This window comes from Pteropus vampyrus, unplaced genomic scaffold, assembly GCF_000151845.1.
Source record: "Pteropus vampyrus isolate Shadow unplaced genomic scaffold, Pvam_2.0 Scaffold81, whole genome shotgun sequence".
NCBI classification, from domain to species: Eukaryota; Metazoa; Chordata; class Mammalia; order Chiroptera; family Pteropodidae; genus Pteropus; species Pteropus vampyrus.
The window spans coordinates 2787693-2806044 of record NW_011888862.1 but is presented as its reverse complement, the minus strand read 5'-3'; positions in this window follow the sequence as shown (position 1 = coordinate 2806044).

Genomic DNA, 18352 nt, shown 5'->3' with positions numbered 1-18352 from the left:
CGGGGAGTCCACTTTAGAGCTAGTCTCAGCGGAACTGACCTCCCCGGTTGCCTCATCCCATAGTCTTGTCACTGTCCCATTTCCAATCCGCCCTGCTTGCTGTTGGCCAGCGGCTCTCTGGGAATGGGCAAGGCTGCGGCCCAGCCCCTTCTGGCTAGAGAGCCTCCTGTGCTCTCCACCAGGCTTTTAAAATGCACAATTTTTCTTTCCCTTTCTTTTATGATACAAAGGTAGCAAGTTTAGGTCCAGTCAAGGAAGATTCCTTTATAGAGGACAGATTTTTATTTCTGCTCCCTGCAGGTAGAAGGGGAGGAATAACAGGAGAAAACAGATTCTAGGCCCAGCCTATGATTTTGTGCTCAAAGACAGGGTTGGATGCACTGAGACTTGGAGGCGGTACTCAAATTACAAGTTTGAAGCGTGGACATGCCTGGATTCCTGGATCAGAGAAGGTCAAGAACTGCTTTCGCAGCCTGGTAGATTCTGGTGGGCACTGAAATTGGTTTCTGTGGTTACTGACCTAAGGTCTGTGGAAAGGCAAACAACCTAACCAAAATGGGTTGTCTACCTGCAGACCCCAGGGGCATAGAAGGACAGCCTCCACTCCTGGCCTTTGGAAGATGTGCCCAGTTGGGTGCTTGCGGGTGTTGGTAAGCCCTGTCCTCAGCCCCTGTGTGGAGGGGGCTGCCCTCTTCAGGGCCCAGAACTGTTCAAGCAGGGGAGAATACCACCTTCTGGCAGAGGTGAGAGCTGCCTGGGTGATCTCTCCATACTAGTGGCCCGTCCTGTGCTGGTGGGATAAAGGGACAGCAAACTCTGTCCCTAGGTGTCTGATATTTTCCACCTCGTTGCAATAAAAGTAAGATGCCATCTGGGCAAAGGATGAGTATTTGTAGATTTGACAAGTCCTAAAACAGTGGCATGTGGATGAAGAGTTCACATGGAGTAGAAAGTCATTGCCAAGGTAAGTGGTTGTGTGGCTCCACAAGCCCAGCGCGCACACAGAATCTGTAACACAGTCTCCGTACAAGGGAATTGAGCTCTGCTTTCCCACGGAGTGGGTGCAGCTGTCACAAAGAGAAAGCCAGCGGGAGCAGAGATGGCTGATTTATGTAATGGTTTGCATGCCCCACTGAATGTTCCATTATCCAGAAAAAATCACCTGCTTCTGAAGAACAGTTCTGCGGATCATTTATTTGTGACTTTTGCCTTATCAGATTCCTCTTAGACCCTCAGCTTGTTACCCAAATATACCACAGAAACATGGGACCTCTAAAGCAGCTAGGAATAAAAAATGTTTAGAAGAAGAAAAATAAGCAAACCTAAGAGAGAGAGAATATGAGTTATTTTCTTAAAAAATTATATTCTTTGATTCATCAATAGCAATTTAACCCGATACTCATTTTTTAAAAATACATTTATCATCTCGGATATCTTCCTCACTTTCTGGGATGGATTTGTGAAATAAAAGCTGAACATCCTAATGAAACATGGCCACAAACTCTGGTACAATAAAAATACTAAGGTCATTCAAAAGAATTTCTATAGCACCAATGGTAATATTTGAGCAAATTCAAGATGGATGAGCCTTGCGCTTGTTTGTGTTGCTGGAAAGGAAACAATTGTCTGGCATCTAGGGGGTTTGAAGATGGCTCTGAGCAATTAAATTATTTTTGACAGAACTGCTTGAGGCAACTTTACACGGTTGAGGAGGAGCCCTCTGAATTATTGAATTGCTCATGTCTCTGCACACAGAATTCCTCCTGGGAAGCAGCTGACCATGGCGATACTGAATAAATCATGGCTAATGAAGATAAAGCATCCAGCAGAGGCCATTTTTCAGAAGGAATATTCTAGAAACTGTGTGCTGGGGTTTGGAGTTAATCAAGTCTATTAACGTTTCATCTCTGCTGTATGAGGGACTAGAAGCTGATGCTCATGACGACATTACTGGGAAGAATCCAGGCACACAGGAACTTGATCAATGCTAGCTGGGCACCTGCTATAATGTATGGTTGAGGAGAGAGAAAATTGAGACAATTTTCAAAATGACAGTGTCACAGTTCTGACAAGGCAGGGGAAGCGCTCTTTCATTCAGCTTGTCTGCTGTTCAAACCAAACTTATTTGTTGCCCATGGACAGAGCCACGTGGGGGCCTCATTATGTCTGTGGGCCAGGGTTGGGGTGAAGGCGGGCGGCTGTGCTGATGGTGCCCACCGTTGTGGGCTCGGGTCCTTCTCAGCTCCGGAGCTGAGGTTTCGTTCGCTCTTGGTTGCAGCAGCAGCGAGCAGCCAGGTGGAGAACATGATGCCATTTGGGGCTCTGCCTGTTTGGTGACAGCTTCTCTGATGGCCAAGAGGTTCCCTGCCTGCCTGTGGGCTGCAGAAAACTCCTATCATGTGACTCTCCATTAGAGTGGCCAAGGCCCATGTTAGTCCTCATTGAAAAGACAGTGAATGTGGGTGAATCTCCCACCTATTCACCCCAGAACTTCCCTCTATTTTTTTCCCAGAGGGCCTCCTTTCCCTGATGCCTAGTGGACCTGATTTATCTCACGGACTCAGTGCTCGTTAAATGCTTAAAGCTGGGTTACACAACCTGTAAGCTACTGACTGGGCCCAAAACGATTCTTTGCTGTGAGGAACTCCCCTGTGCAACGTGTGATATTTAGCAGTAAACCTGGCCTCTACTCACTGGCAGCCCCCCTCCCCAACCCCTAGTAGTTGTGACAACCAAAAATGTCTCCTGACATTGCTAAATGTCTTCTTGGGGTAAAGCTGCCAGATTTAGCAAATAAAAATACAGGATGTGCAGTTCAATTTGAATTTCACATAAACAACTCATAATTTTTTAGTATATATATGTCCCATGCAATATTAGAAAATATGTATATTGAAGAATTATTTGCCACTTATCAAATTTAAGTGGGCATCTGTATTTTACCTGGCAATCTTTCTTGAGGACCAAAATTGCCTGGCTTGAGAATCACTAGGTTTACATATTTCCACTCTGAGAGAACGAAGTGAGTCAATCTCTAAATGTAAAACTGTCACTTCTGCAAGAGGGAGGGTGAAAATATAAAATGGCCAATAAGCACATGAAAAGATGCTTGGCCTTGCTGGTTATTAGGAAAATACAAATCAAAACCACCATGAGATACCACTTCACGCCTGCTTGCATGGCTAGAATCAAATAGACAATATCAAGTGTTGGCAAGGAGGTAGAGATGTTTGGAGAGTTATCTCCAAACAAATTCTGCTCTTGGCCCTGCAACAGATACTTCCCTGGGCCAATGAAGTGATGAAAGTTTACCTTCTTCATATGGAGAGGAAAATACCAGGAGAACAAAACACAAACTGACATTTTCATAAAATCTCCACGGACACATCAGATGCTCATCTTTCTCTCCGCATCAGATTTTCCTTGCTTCCATTCATTATGCCTGCCACTAGAACAGTGGTTTATCTAAAACAAGAATCTGATTTTGTGACCCTGCTTCTTAAAAATATCGATGGCTGCCCATGGATGACAGTAGAGTCCAAATGCTTTACCATTCAAACGCTTCCGCATCTAACTCCAACTCTCACTCCCAATCTGTTTGTCTGTTAACAATAGTTTTATTGGGATATAATTCACATACCAAACTCTTCACCCACTTAAAGTATATAATTCAATGTATTTTAGTAAATTCACAGAGTTATGCACGCATCACCACAATCAACTTTAGAACATTTTTATCAACCCCAAAAGAAACCCAGTACCTATTAGCAGTCACTCTCTATTTCCCACCAACCCTTTCTGTCTACCCCTTGGTAAATAATATGTGACCTTTTGTGTCTGGCTTCTTCCACTGAGCATAATGTTTCCAAGGTTCATTCATGTTGTAGCACATATCAGTACCTCATTCCTTTTTATTGCTGAATAATATTCCATTATATGGATATACTGCACTATATTTCTTAGTTGTTGAACATTTTGGCTATTATGCTAAATAAAAAATATAGAGAACAATGTAACAAACACCCATATATTAGCCTGTGTTTCTACAGTGTTTTTTTTGTTTTTTGTTTTTGTTTTTTTTTTTTTGTTTTTTTTGTGAAGAGTAAATGATACAAACCAAATATAAATCACCTAGCACAGAGCTTGGCTTCAAATAAAAGATGGGTCACTAGGAGTCAATAACGATTGTCCCCACGGATGGGAATTCTCCACGGCTCCCATGGATGGGCTTAAGCTTCTGTAAAAGACAATCTCAAACCAGTGATGTTTGATCTATATCATTTTTCATATGTTTTACATTAACACTTTTTGAGAGGTTTATTGTACACATACTCAGCTCCAGGGGCTCTTCTGGAAAATATGAGGGCAGGTTGGGAGGCATTACAATAAACAGTCTCCTGTTTATACTGTTGAAGGTCAGACCTGCATCGGCCACAAGTCTGAAACATTTCCCCCTTTATTTACTTCTATCTCAAATATATGTCTTTAACGTGTTTCCCACGGTTCTAATCAGTCCTGTATTAACCAGTTAGCAGTTGCTGGGTTAATTATCTTGTCTCGAATGGAATTAGCTGAAGTGAAAATGTACACTATTGAAACTACTTTAGAGCTAATGTATAAAAATGCTAACTCTAAGGCTACAGTGAATTTATGCCATTTAAAAAGCTTTAATCCACTTACTAGCTGTAAAAGAATATCAGCAAGCCTTGTTCAAAGCAACAACTTACGAATAAGAAAAATCGTTGAAATCAAGATTTTATATCTGTGCAGTTTTCTCAACATAATACAATGAACAACTAAAGAAGTTCTCACTGGAGGCTTCCATATCCATCTCTGTCTGGACTGTTTGCAGGAGACCAAGGCCCGGGGGCATATTTTAAACTGCAAGACTGTTCTAGTGATTCTGGCTTAAATGACTTCTGTAGCTGAAGAGAGGAAGAAATAAAGAGACGAGGAAGAGGGTAGTGACTCCGAGGGTGGGTCCGCATAATTCTAAAATTATTTATTCAGTACGAAATCATTATTTCATTAAAAGCGATCCTTCAAAAGTAACATTAAGTTCCTACAATGTTCGAGGCCCTAGATGCTCCTGGGTAAGTAGATAAGCCTATGGATTAAATTCACTTTTTCTCCTAATTGGTTGCGCTGGCATTTGTATAACTAGAGGACTAACCACAGAAGGGAAAGGAGGAGGCTGGTAAGTTTCCATCTACATAAATTCTAATAACTCAAAAACTAGCACTTCAAAAATTTAGATGTGAAAGATTTTGAATAAGAGTTTATTTTTCTATTTGGATAATGCCCAAACGGAAAATATAGAAGAAACAACAAAATGTGCAGTGATCTCATCGGTGGTAAGCGATATAGATTTAATTTTAGTTAGTAGCTGGTCATGTCTACCACTCATAGTAGAAAGGCTTTAAAAGCTCATCTCACCCTGCCTTGAGGGAGGCAGAGGTCGAAATCATCCAGAACAGATGTCCTTTCTTGCCTAAAAGATGTCAAGGAGGAAAATGCAGCTTAAACAGATGGGCAAGAGATTTCAAAGAGGGATTTAACTCAATTTTTACCCATCTTTGACTTTCATCTGACTTTCCAAACGTCCCGGATTTATCATGTTATCCACCCAACAGAGAGAGAGAAAACAAGAATATGGATAAAGCTCAAATTCTCTTCTTAAAAATAAAATTTCAAACTTACGCAATGTTACATGTCAAATTTTTTCAATAAAAAAGTGAAAAAAAAAACCCAATCTATTAGGGTAGTTTTACATCAGGTTTTCCATTGCTAGTTTTTATTGTTCTGTTTCTCTTAGGTGATATGATAATGGTACTATGTCTGATCACTTGTATAATATCTTATGTATAAATATAATAATTATTGAATATTAAGTATATTAATATTTAATTTTCAAAGTGCTTTTCGGCATACAGAGAACCTCTCCATATTTTATTCATTTAATCCTCAGCAGCCTTCTAAGGTGTATCTGACAACCTGAGTGGTATGCATAAAGAAACTAAATCTCAGGGAAGTTAAATAACTTAAAGTCGCTCAGCTACAACTTGGCAGTACTACTCTAATCCAGTGAGGAAAGAATGAAAATAGAGAATATATAAAATGGAGTCACTTTAATCTAGCTGATAAAATTAACATCATGAAGGTTGAGGCATGAGGAAAGACTCCATTCTTGTTCTAACAGCCTGGGAATTTAAACTTTTTTGAACTTTCCAGTCCTGCATCAATGTTTCGATATACGACTGGACCTCCAGATAACAGAATTGTGTAACCATCACCACAACCACATTTAGAACATTTTCCCCTGAAGGATTCAAGTATCCGGGCCACCGGATTATCCGCTGAAAGACTCACATATATATCTACCTGGCATGTTATCTGGACCCCCAGAACTGACTAGACCTCCTTGGCATCCATCATTCTGACATCTGGCTGATAACAATCTCAGACCAATCCTGGGGCTACGAATGCAGGACTGATAATTCTCAAGAATATACTTTTTACTATAAGAACTTTTAATTTTTCTTTCTTCCGTAGAAGACTTTGGGTTTTTGCCTAGCCGTGTTCCCAATTTGTAAACTCCAAGACCTTTGAATAAATCTCTATCATTTATTTCTAGCAAAGCCTTCAGACTCTTTTTGAGTTTGTCTGACATCAGAGAGTAGCAAACTATCCTCCTTTCGGCCAAATCTGGGCAGACATTCTTAGCTCTCAAGCTAAGAATGGTTTCAACATGACTAAATAGTTTTAAAAATAAAAATAATAATATTCCATGACACATACAAATTATATGAAATTCAATTTCAGTGTCCATAAATAAAGTTTTATTGGAATGCAGCATACCCTTTTATTTATGTATTATCTATATCTGCTTTTGCACTACAGTGGCAGAGTTGAGTCCTTGTGACAGAGACCATATGGCCCTCAAAGACTAAAATATTTACCATCTGGCTGGTAACAAAAAACGTGGACCAATTCCTGCTATAATCCAATCTTAAAGTGTACCCTTGGATGCCTTTTACTGGATGGGAATATGAAAAACGATAATCAAAAGAAGATCATTCTTTGAAACTTGGCATTGATCTTGCCACTTTGTCAAACATGCAATCAAACCCAGGAGACGGTTTCACTAATATGGTTACTACCTTTTGCGAACAAGAGAGCACAAACTATACAATTACTATCGTCACTCTGTTCCTAAATATTATAGAAACATCTTAATTATCTAGAGCCTTGAAGATATATCAATGCAAAACCATCGATATTTCAGGAAGCATTATGGAATTTTTAATATGTAGATCTGTCTATTGCAACTATTGAGACTTCTTTGAGAGTGTTATTTTATGGGGATAATTAAATATGTATATTTTAGTAATTTAGTTTTGGAACTTTGCTCCAAGCTTAACCGTTCCCCTGCCAATTGTAGTATACAGTTGGCTGCTTCTGAGCTGCCCATAGGTCTTCCACTTTGTGCTCAGAAATACTTTATTCGCCCCATTTGCCACAGCAATGACACACATAGCATATTCAGAAAACGTGACACAAAAATGGTTTTGTAAAACTGAGAGTAAGTACTTGTTTTTCATTACAACGGGAAGGAACTCCATCTCCCCAATCCTGCCGCCCTGACCTAATTGTCCTCCCTTTCATCAATACCTCGAAAAGAAAGCTTTTGGGTCATTAGCAGCATTCATCACAGGGTTTGCCCTTTGGAGATGTCTTTGTAGTTCAGCATTATGCAGCGTATCTGAGCTGCTAAAGGGATAATTTTACTGAAATGTTAATTTTACTGAGATGTAAACGGTATCCTTTGAAAAGCAGAAGTCTTTAATTTTGATGAAGTTCATTTTATTAATTTTTCCTCTTCTGGTTAAAGCCTTTTGTATCCTAAGAAATTTTTACCCTTCTCAAGGTTATAAAGATACTCTTCTGTGTTTATTTTAGAAGCTTTCTAATTTTAGCATTTACGTTTAGGTCCATGATTCATCTTGACGTCATTTTTTGGATGTGATGTAAGAGGCAAAGTTCTCATTTTTTAAAAAATATATATCTAGTTGTTCTAGTGCCGTTGATTAAAGAGGTATTAGCATTTTTATTGCCATTATTTAGATTAAGAAATCAAGACTTGGAAAACCCAAGCATTTTGCCCCAGTCACATGACTGTCCAGTTGACTACAAAACCCATGTTCTTTTTCTCTCATCACAGAACTTTCTGTATCAATTGTAAACATGAGGGAACATCACCTGTTCCTTTCAGGCTGTCCCCTGCCTCCTATGCAGAGAAGAATAATGTACTCCTCCACTGTCTCACTGATCCCTTTCTCTCGCACGTGTGACATCCCTAACTCCTGTCACCTATTCTCTAAATCTGGACATGATGGTCTTTCAAAATTTATAGCATATTAAATGCAGTCCAGTGAAAGAAAAAAAGAGAAACACTAAAGACAGTGTCGCTCAAGAAAATGAGCATCTTTATGAGACAGATGAGGTTGGCAGACATTAACTAGACATTAAAAAATTTCCACAGATTTCATGTTTTAATGCAGAGAAACCCTGCATTAAAAGTCGAACCTGTCACATAAGCGGATCACTTGGCACCAGTGCAATCAAGAGAAATGCAAAGCTGGATTTTGAAAATGTATGGCAGCGCAGGTTGTAAGATGGTTGACCAGATAACCCAGAGTAAAACTTAGAAGTAAACAAAATTGAATGATTACCATAGAGAACTCATATTCTATTACAACTTACATTCTATTCCCATAAATTCTCTTACGGGACCCCTGAACAGATGTACTTGGTCTTCCTCTGGGAGAAACTTCCTATGAAGGGCAGAGGACAGAGTAATCCAAGCAGCGGAAATGAAAGATGGTAAGGCTTGGGGTGTGGTGGCCAATCAATGTTCTGCTCTGTTCATTCCTTCAAAATGAGGTCTTCAGAGCCTAAGGGAGACAGAGGAGGGAGGCATCCCTATCCCTCAATTAGCAAATCTCTGTCTTGGTTGCAGCAGTGTCTTCTTAGTCTCTCGTTTGTATGAGATCACACAGACTGGGGAGGCCAAAGGTCATACCCTTTGCCAATTCAATGGCATTGTCCTGGCCAGCACTGCTTGACCATAAATTGCTTCCCACAGGCAGCTCTTGTATCCTGTCATACCCCTGGATAAATATAGTTAATTTGTAAAACACTACACACACACACACACACACACACACACACACACACCCTCATTTGGTGGTCATTATCTGTAAATTTTAATGTTCTTAGCTCTAAAGACTAATATTCATTATCGTTGTGACCAAGTGATTCATTCGATTACACTTGCTAGTGAGGCTTCGACAAGCTTTCACATTTTAGCTGTGTTCTATAATGGATTTCTCATTTTTCATACAGCAATAGCCACTCCAGTCAAGAGTTCTAGGGCTCCGTTGAAAACGCTCCAGGGATGAAGATAAAGGTATTCAGGTCTCATTTCAGGAAGACAAAAGCCATTTCATTGTTTAAGAGCTTTCCATTTTCCACTTGGTTTCCCTGGTTACACTCAATATTTTGGGTTAATGGATGAGAAGGCTGGAGACTCCTGCAATACGCTGACCTTTTCAATCAATACATTTAGCTCCAGGCATTCGTACAATCAATTTTCTATGCCTACTCTTCAGTATCTTCTGCATATAAAACATCTGGCCATATTAGGTTAGAACCTTCTATTCTTCATCAATATACCAACCTTACTCACCAGCCTGCAAGGCATGGTTATATAAAACAATTATTTTAACCTTGGTGGCTTGAAATTTTATCAATAAATTCCAAATCTTCTAACATTTCAAATGTCTCTCTGTTCTTATAAAGCTACCTACAGAAAAGTAATTTTTTAGGAAAATGTGGTCCAGGCAATATACCTATTCTTAGACAAGAAAGATTTTTCATTGTAGTCAAGATTGATTGACCTATGTATCAGATAGAATAGTGTAGGATAAAGCCTTATAAATTAATGACTAGCATGGATTTTTCCCTCATACCCACCCCTTTATTTCGGTATTTGAAATCATGTGTGCCAATACTATAGTTTATCATGATGGAAGTAGATTTTACATTCCTAGGTTTTAAACCTTGAATTTTCTCAGTGCATCATAAAAAGAGCAGTATGATTCACTCTGACTGTAAAGGGAATTGGGTATTTTGTTCTGGTAAAAAAAAAAAAGTGCACGGGTTTGGAAATAGACAGTAGATATAGGTCTTAACCCTCCCTACTGCTTACAGCCTGAAAAATCTTGGATGAGCTACTTCAGAAACAATTCGCTTCAATTTACTTAATCCCTTAAACTAAAATGTTAATATCTGTAAAATAGTAACTTATTCTTAATACTGTGTGGAACACCTGAAGAGTATATCTTATAGAACATTAAAGAATTTAAATGAGAAATGTCTTCAAAACTTTGCAGATTGATCTTATTAGAACACCAGGTGGCAAGAATGGTGGTGAACAAAGCGAACTAGCTGTTACTAACACATTTCTAAGTAGGGATCAATGTGATGGTCCCCAGTTAGAAATACACATTCCATTGCGTGTTTACTAAATTCTTATGTCTGGCTTCCCAGGTGATTTAACGAGACATGAGCAAGATGAGAAAGTAATGATCCTTTGGAGACTCGAGATGTTTTAGAAACCACTGAAACATGTGTATAAAATGTAAGAAATCATCAGGTTTTAAAGGTAGGTGGCAATGTAGCAGGAAGAGCGTGGCTGGGCCCAGTCATGGAGGAACTGGAGGACTAGGAAGATAGAATGAAGACAGAGAGCCATTTTCTAAAATTACTCCATGAGAAAAGCATGAAATCACAGGGAAGGAATACATGTCCAGTTACAGGGACTAGAATGAGGTGGCAAAAGAAAACAGTCCCTGTACTCTCCTACTAGAGACTCGAATTTTCTAGAAGGTGGAGTAATGCTGGATGTATACTCGGATGCCGGTGATTCTAAGTTAAGTTTTGGGAGGCTATTAACAGCGAATATTTGTATGGAGTTTTTCGCCTCACCGACCAGGTGAAGTGGGCATTGTCTATCCATTTTATAAATGAGGCCATGGACTCAGAAAAGTTAATAGCTTTAAAAGTCACTCTGAGACTGCTTGTTGCCTGCATAATATCTATTCTTCCCTTCTTTAGTCAAAGGATCCTGATATTTTTCTGGGTGGTAACCGAATTAAAAGCGTATATTTCTCAGCTAGGTGTGGCCATATGACTGAGTTCTGACCGATCTAAAAGCTGTTGGGTGGCACTTCCAGAAAGTTTCCTAAAAAAAGGAATGAGATGTGCCTCTTTTTGCCTTCCTCCTTTTACCTTCCTGGCCCCTGGAATGTGGATGTGATGGCTGCAGCTGGAGCAGTCATCTTGTGACAGTGAGGATCAAAGCCATGTTATGTATGAAAATGGTAAAGCAGAGAGGACTCTGATTAGCCAGTGACTTTGTTAAGCCATCACACCCATCTGGACTGACCACCTCTGGACTGTTCAATACGAGAAGATAAACCCTGGGTGCTATCTTAAATTAATTGACCTAATCGTAAATGACACGGTCACATAGCTAGGACGTCTAGAGCTAGGGCTTTAAAGTATTCAAAACATCTGACTTTTGTTCTTTTCAATCTATACTAGTACCCAGGCAGATCTTTTAAAGACAGTGTTTAAATGGGGGAATGATCAAGATTTAATACCAAATAGTTTCTTAAATATTTTTTGGGAAGCGTAGATGCTACTGGTCTTATAAAAGTCCTATGGTAGAAAATAATTTTATTTTTCAGTTTTTCATTTGGAGATTTAGAAGGGTTCAGACTTTCTCTCCCCTGGTTGAATATTTAAATAATTTCCTCTTCTTGTCTGCTTGTAAGTCTTGTTGGAATCTTGCTCAGGTTGCTGCCATGCATGGGTTGTGTGAAATATAAGAATGCATGAGGCCATTGTGGTCTCCTCACCCAGCCAACTAGCACATAATTCACAGCATTCCAGTAAAGGTGGAGTCTGTCTGGCCTCCAAATCCTGACCCCTGAGTCATTTCCAGCAACTGTGAGAGCCCAATGCTGCTGCATGCATTTGTGCCATATGTTTATCCTTTCTAGACATAAATATTAAATCGTCCATGCCTGTGGTGCCTGTGGTCTCTGAACTCTACTTTTAGAATGGGGTTGGGGGTGTCAAGTTCACAGGCTTGAGACGTTGCCATGATGGCAGTTTGCTTCTCTCCAGGCCCTTGTTTAATTCTTTATTCCTTTTTTCTTTCTTTCTTTCTTTTTTTTTTTTTTTTTTGATCACAGGGCATTCATTTACACATTCTTGGATGCTGAAAAGGTTCTGGGCAGTCAATCTGAGTCACAAGGTACAAATCACTAGTCACCTCTTCCCTTCACAGTAGGAAATTCTTGAGTGACTCTAGGTTATCTGCAATATGAATGCAGGAGGTTAATAAGAATGGCTGGTAATTTTGTGCTGTACTATCTTCTCTCATCTTTTTGTCAGCCTGTTTACTTCCTCTGTCATGTCTGTACAAGCCATAGCCATATGTGTCATTAACACTTTAATTTCAACACACTTCCAGGAATATTCAGTGAATGTTTCAATCTACAGTTTTATAACACTGTTTTTTTCCTGTATACATATACATATCCATAAACATAACTATTCTTTAATATCAATCTGCACTGATACATTTGTAGCTCATGGGATCTAATAAGGATTATGCAAGTTTTTGCCGATTTATTTTTTGTCTCCGAAGGTTAGATAAAAGGGAAGTTTTTTATTTTCTGATGTCCCCTTTAAAAATTCAATTCTTTTTTTTTCTTTGCAACTTAAATGCCATATCTATTACAATCTTTGTTTCATGTAATAGTCTTTCTCATAGATACTTGAAACAATTTTCAGAAAGTAAAATAAAAGTTTTCTGCAAGGAGTAAAGATGAGAGATTGTATAAGCAGACATTTCTGGTTATTAACGTTAGTTGCTTTCTTGAAAAAAAACTCTCGTTGGGTACATGTTTTGAATTGCAGACATCGAGTTGGATGGAGATACCAGATTCACTGAAGAAGGAAGCTAAAGGTTGAATTTAGCCTAGCTGAGGTTTCTACCACAAGCTCTTGGATTTGAGCACTTTGTCTCACCAGGTATAGAGGCTCATTTAATTTCTTAAATGATGACTTTCACCGTTTGGATATAATTCACATGGGTTTCACTATTTTAATAAGCTAGTTAGTATGCACCTTGGTTTTTTTACAAGTTCAGTGAAAAGAAACCATTAACCATCATATTTTTATCAGCCAATGAAATTTTCTGAGCAAATGAGTTATAACAATTGCTCTACAATTTATGAAATATGAGTGGGCTGTTGAGAGAGATGCTCTTTGGTTGATAGACTGTTTATTGCGCTAGCTGTTTAAGGCTGCTATTCTGAAAATATATCTATTGCTGAAAGTAGTACACTGAAGTGAGGGAACAAACTGTACATTAGAAGGCACTAGAATTATGAATGTCAGTCTGCAATGGAAAACGTATAATTCAGAAACATGCTCGTTGGGAGGACAGACAAAGCATGAAGTCATAGGAAGGAAGGGCAGAGATAGCGAGAGTCATTAACAAGAGCTTCTGAACGCTCTGTTGAACAACGCTGAGCCCTTTCACAAATCAATTTCACATCATCTTAACCTTCCAACGGGGAGGCCCATGGGCATTTTGAGAAAAATACAAAATTTGCATTCATTGTTTTCAAAATTACTATTCCCCTCGTTCTTCGTTATCACTTCCTGGCCATTTTCCTCTGTATTCTCATTTTAAAAAAATGAAACGTCTTTCCAGTTCATGACACTGTTCCCCTGTAACACTTTCTGTCTCTCCTGCTGACCTAATGACTCCCCATCATTCATGGGAAACTTTTGCCACTTGCTCACAGCCTTCGTCTCTACTCTCGAACATGGCGTCATCCTGGGAGGCTTCAACATAATAATGGATGTACTGTTTTGGAGACCGCCTTCTGCTCTTCACCCTCCTAACTTCCTTCGGAGAAAACACCTCTTCCAACACTCTCGCTCCTTATGGTTACTGTGACTGGCAGCATTTATTATTGTCACAGTCTTACATTTACTTGTATGTCACTTGATTTTCTGGCTTCCCCACTAAAGTCAGCTTCGTGGAGGAAGGGACCATATTTATATTTGTCTTTTCACCATTTGGATCCTGACACCCATCACAGTGTGTGGTATGTGATGTGTGCTCAATAATAGTTGACCAAATGAGTGAATTCTTCATCACAAAGCATGATGCTAATATAGAGACATCTTGACAGTCCAGACTAATGGGAAGAATGAATATATAACAATACAGTATAGATTTGTACTTTTAATTTTAAAATAAGCAATTTGTCTTGGGATCTGTAACATAATAATGTTCTAGTACACTCAGTGTGAGCGCTGGGTAAAATGGTCCTTTTCTGTTTTCTTCAAAGTTCCCTTTCCTTCGAGGACATGGGCCTAGACATTTCTCTAGTCTATCAACATCTGCTCTGAGAGCAGGGTGTGGCATCAGTTACTGAAACCTCAGGGTGCACTTCACTCAGTCTTCCATCTTGCGTAGCTGTTTCCATTTAAATCTTTCTTGTTTAGAAAACGCAGATTTTTAAGACCCATGGAGGAGTCCATGTGGAGAAGAACTGAGGCTTCAGACTACCAGCCATGTGAGTGAGCCATCTTGGAAAACTAAACAGGTAAGTACTTTTGCTGGGTGTGTATACTAATCATGTGTTTCTGATGCTTGGACATCTTGGGGCCTTGCTGACCATAGAGCAGCTACCACTTGCAGAGTCAGCCAATTCATAGAGACAGTAAAAGGCTTGCTTGCAAATGCGCCTTTCGTATGCAAACTAACCAATTCACAGCCCACACCCCCAACTGCCTCTTTTATGAACCTCTTATACTTAGAGCCATTAATCCTTTAGCCTTTAAACATCCCAGGGCCAAGTACTAGACAACTAGAGACAGCCCTACACCCAGAGCCCATTGAAATGATTCATATTAGCCAATCCTAAATCTGCCTACCCTGCCTCTACCTTTTCTTCCAATGGTAACCAAAATGAAGCCACTTGCTCTTGTTTTCCCCTCTCTCTGGCTGCCTCCTGACCAACCCCAGTGCTTCCTCATGTGGCCCTGAGTGGTGTGACATGCATCCTCCTCTTGGAACCTATAACAAACTGCCTTTTCAGTGTTAATCATCTCCTGATCTGTTGGCCTCTCCATACATAAATGATAATAAAAACCTACATTTTATTCTTCTTTCTCAGGATTGCTTTGGATATTTGGGGTCCTCGTAGTTCCATACAAATTTTACTATTGTTTTTTCTATTTCTGTGAAAAATATCATTGGAATCTCAATAGAGATTGCACTGAGTCTATAGATGGTTTGAGGGAGTATGGACATTTTAACAATATTAATTCTTCCAATCCATGAGCACGATATGCCTTTCATTTATTTGTATCTTCTTCAATTTCTCTCATCATTGTCTTAGTTTGCATTGTATAGATCTCTCACTTCATTGGTTAAATTTATTCCTAAGTATTTCATTGTTTTTGAAACTATTGTAGTTGTGATTGTTTTATTTATTTCTTTTTCACATAATTTATTGTTAGTGTTTGGAAACAACATGACTGATTTTCATATGTCAATTTTGGATTATGTCAATGTAGGATTACAACTTTACTGAATTTGATTAGATCTGTTTTTTGATAGTCTTTAGGATTTTTTATATATGTTATCTACAAATAGTGTAAGTTTGTGTTTTTTCAAAATAAAATAGATTTTTTTAAAAAGATAATGCCAATTGTGCAAATTGAAGAGTGTTATATAACTGCGTAGCTTGAGAGGTCCTAGTAGAAATTGAAGTAGAAGAAGAATCTGAGGATCTTTCTGTAAGAAAGCCATCCTCGGCCTTACCCGATTGTTCTCTGGGACATCCCTGAGTTACTTCATTTCTTCATTCTTTATGTCCAACAGTTTAAAACAATCTGTGAAATCTTTTATTAATTTTTTATGCCTGCAGCACCTGGTATTCCTAGGTGGTCTCCCATCAAGTACTAACCAGGCCCGACCCTGCTTGGCTTCCGAGATTAGGCACATTCAGGGTGGCATGGCCATAGACAACAATCTGTGAGTTCTTAAGATCTTGAGTCACAGTAGCCACATGGGCCTCCTCTTTTCAGAGGCTCCTGAATATGACTTGAGTCTGTGCAGTCCTGGTGCCCAAACATTTTTGTGTCTACTTCAGAGTGAACTTTTCATGCAAAGTACTATCAGGGGGACCGTGGGCAATCCTTGCACTACTAAACAGGTTATGTAGTAGTTTTGAGTGCCTGTTTACTAATAAGTACTTGTGGATTTGATGGAGATCGGTCTGTCACCTTAGTAAGCCTCTGGGGAATGAGACTGGAGGAAGAAGTCTGATAGCTCAAAATGCCAGGTGTAAGATTAATGATACCACAAGGAAACATGTTGATAAATCCATCACATAGAACAAAGCAGTTGAAATGGGCTCTTAAGACAGTCAATGTCATGGGAGAAAAAGTGGGGAAGACTGTTACATATTTTAAAAAGCTAGCCAAAGCAATCTTGAGAAAGAAGAACGAAGCTGGAAGCATCACATTTCCTAATTTCAAACAATACCACAAGGCTATAGTAATCAAAACAATATGGTATTGGCATAAAAACAGACACACAGATCAATGGAAAAGAATAGAGAGCCCAGAAATGAATCCACACATATATGGTCAATTAATTTATGACAAAGGAGCCAAGAAGATACAATGGGGAAAGGACAGTCTCTTCAATAAATGGTATTGGGGAAATTGGACAGCCATATATAAAAGAATGAAACTGGACCACTATCTTACACCACACACAAAAATTAACTCAAAATGCAATAAAGAATTAAATGTAAGACCTGAGACCATAAAACTCCTAGAAGAAAACATAGGAGTAAAGTCTGTGACATAGGACTTGGTGATGATGTTTTCTTAATCTGATACAAAAAGCAAAAGCAACAAAAGCAAAAATAAACAAGTGAGACTACATCAAAATAAAACGCTTCTGCGCAGCTAAGGAAACCAACAACATGAAAAGGTAACCTATGGACTGGGTGAAAAAAAATTGCAAATTATATATCTGATAAGGGGAAATTCTTTATATAAAAAAAATATAAAGAATTCATGTTACTCAATAGCAAAGAAACAATTTGATTGAAAAATGGGCAGGAGATCTGAATAGACATTTTTCCAAAGAAGAATACAGATGGCCAACCTGAAAAGATGCTCAACATCATTAATTGTCAGGTAAGTGCAAATCAAAACCACAATGAGATGTCACCTTACACTTGTGAGAATGGCTATTATCAAACAAACAAGAAATAACAAATGTTGGTGAGAATATGAAGAAAAGGGAACCCTTGCACACTGCTGGTGGGAATGTAAATTGGTGCAGCCACTATGGAAAACAGTATGGAAGTGACTCAAAAACATAAATAGAACTACCAATGATCTGAAAATTCTACTTCTGGGTACTTATCCAAATGAAAACCCTAACTCAAAAAGATATCTGCACCCCCATGTTCATTGCAGTATTATTTACAATAGCCAAGACATGGAAGCAACCTAAATGCCCATCAATGGAATATTATTCAGCCATAAAAAGAATGAAATCCTGCCATTTGCAACAACATGGATGGACCTCAAAGAAATTATGCTAACTGAAGTAAGGCAGACAGAGAAGACAAATACCATATGATCTGTCTTATATGCAAAATCTAAACAAACAAACAAACAAGCTCACAGTTACAGAGAAAAGATCCTAAGAGGAGGTGATGGTGGGGGACATGGAAGAAACAGGTTAACTTTTTTTAGTTTAAATAAATCGAATAAAAATTTTAAAAAACAAACGAACAAAAGACTAAAGGGACATCATGTCCAAATGATTCTCTGAACTATAATTGGATTCTGTGAACCATGACTGAATTCTGGATTAAAAAATAAAAGTAGCTGTGTAATCCCAAAATGGAAAAAATTTTAACTTGTTATTTTGCAACTTTTCTAAGTTACAATACTACAAAAAATTACCGTATAAATCTGGAGATTTATATGGCACTTTACATTTCACCACATTAATTTTTTCCTTCACACACATATACATGTATATATAAACATACATATACATGAATGTTTGTGTGTGTATATATTTTTTCCTGAACCATTTCAAAGTTTGTTGCATGCAGGATGCTCCTTTCCTTTAAATATTTCAGTGAAAATTTCTAAAACT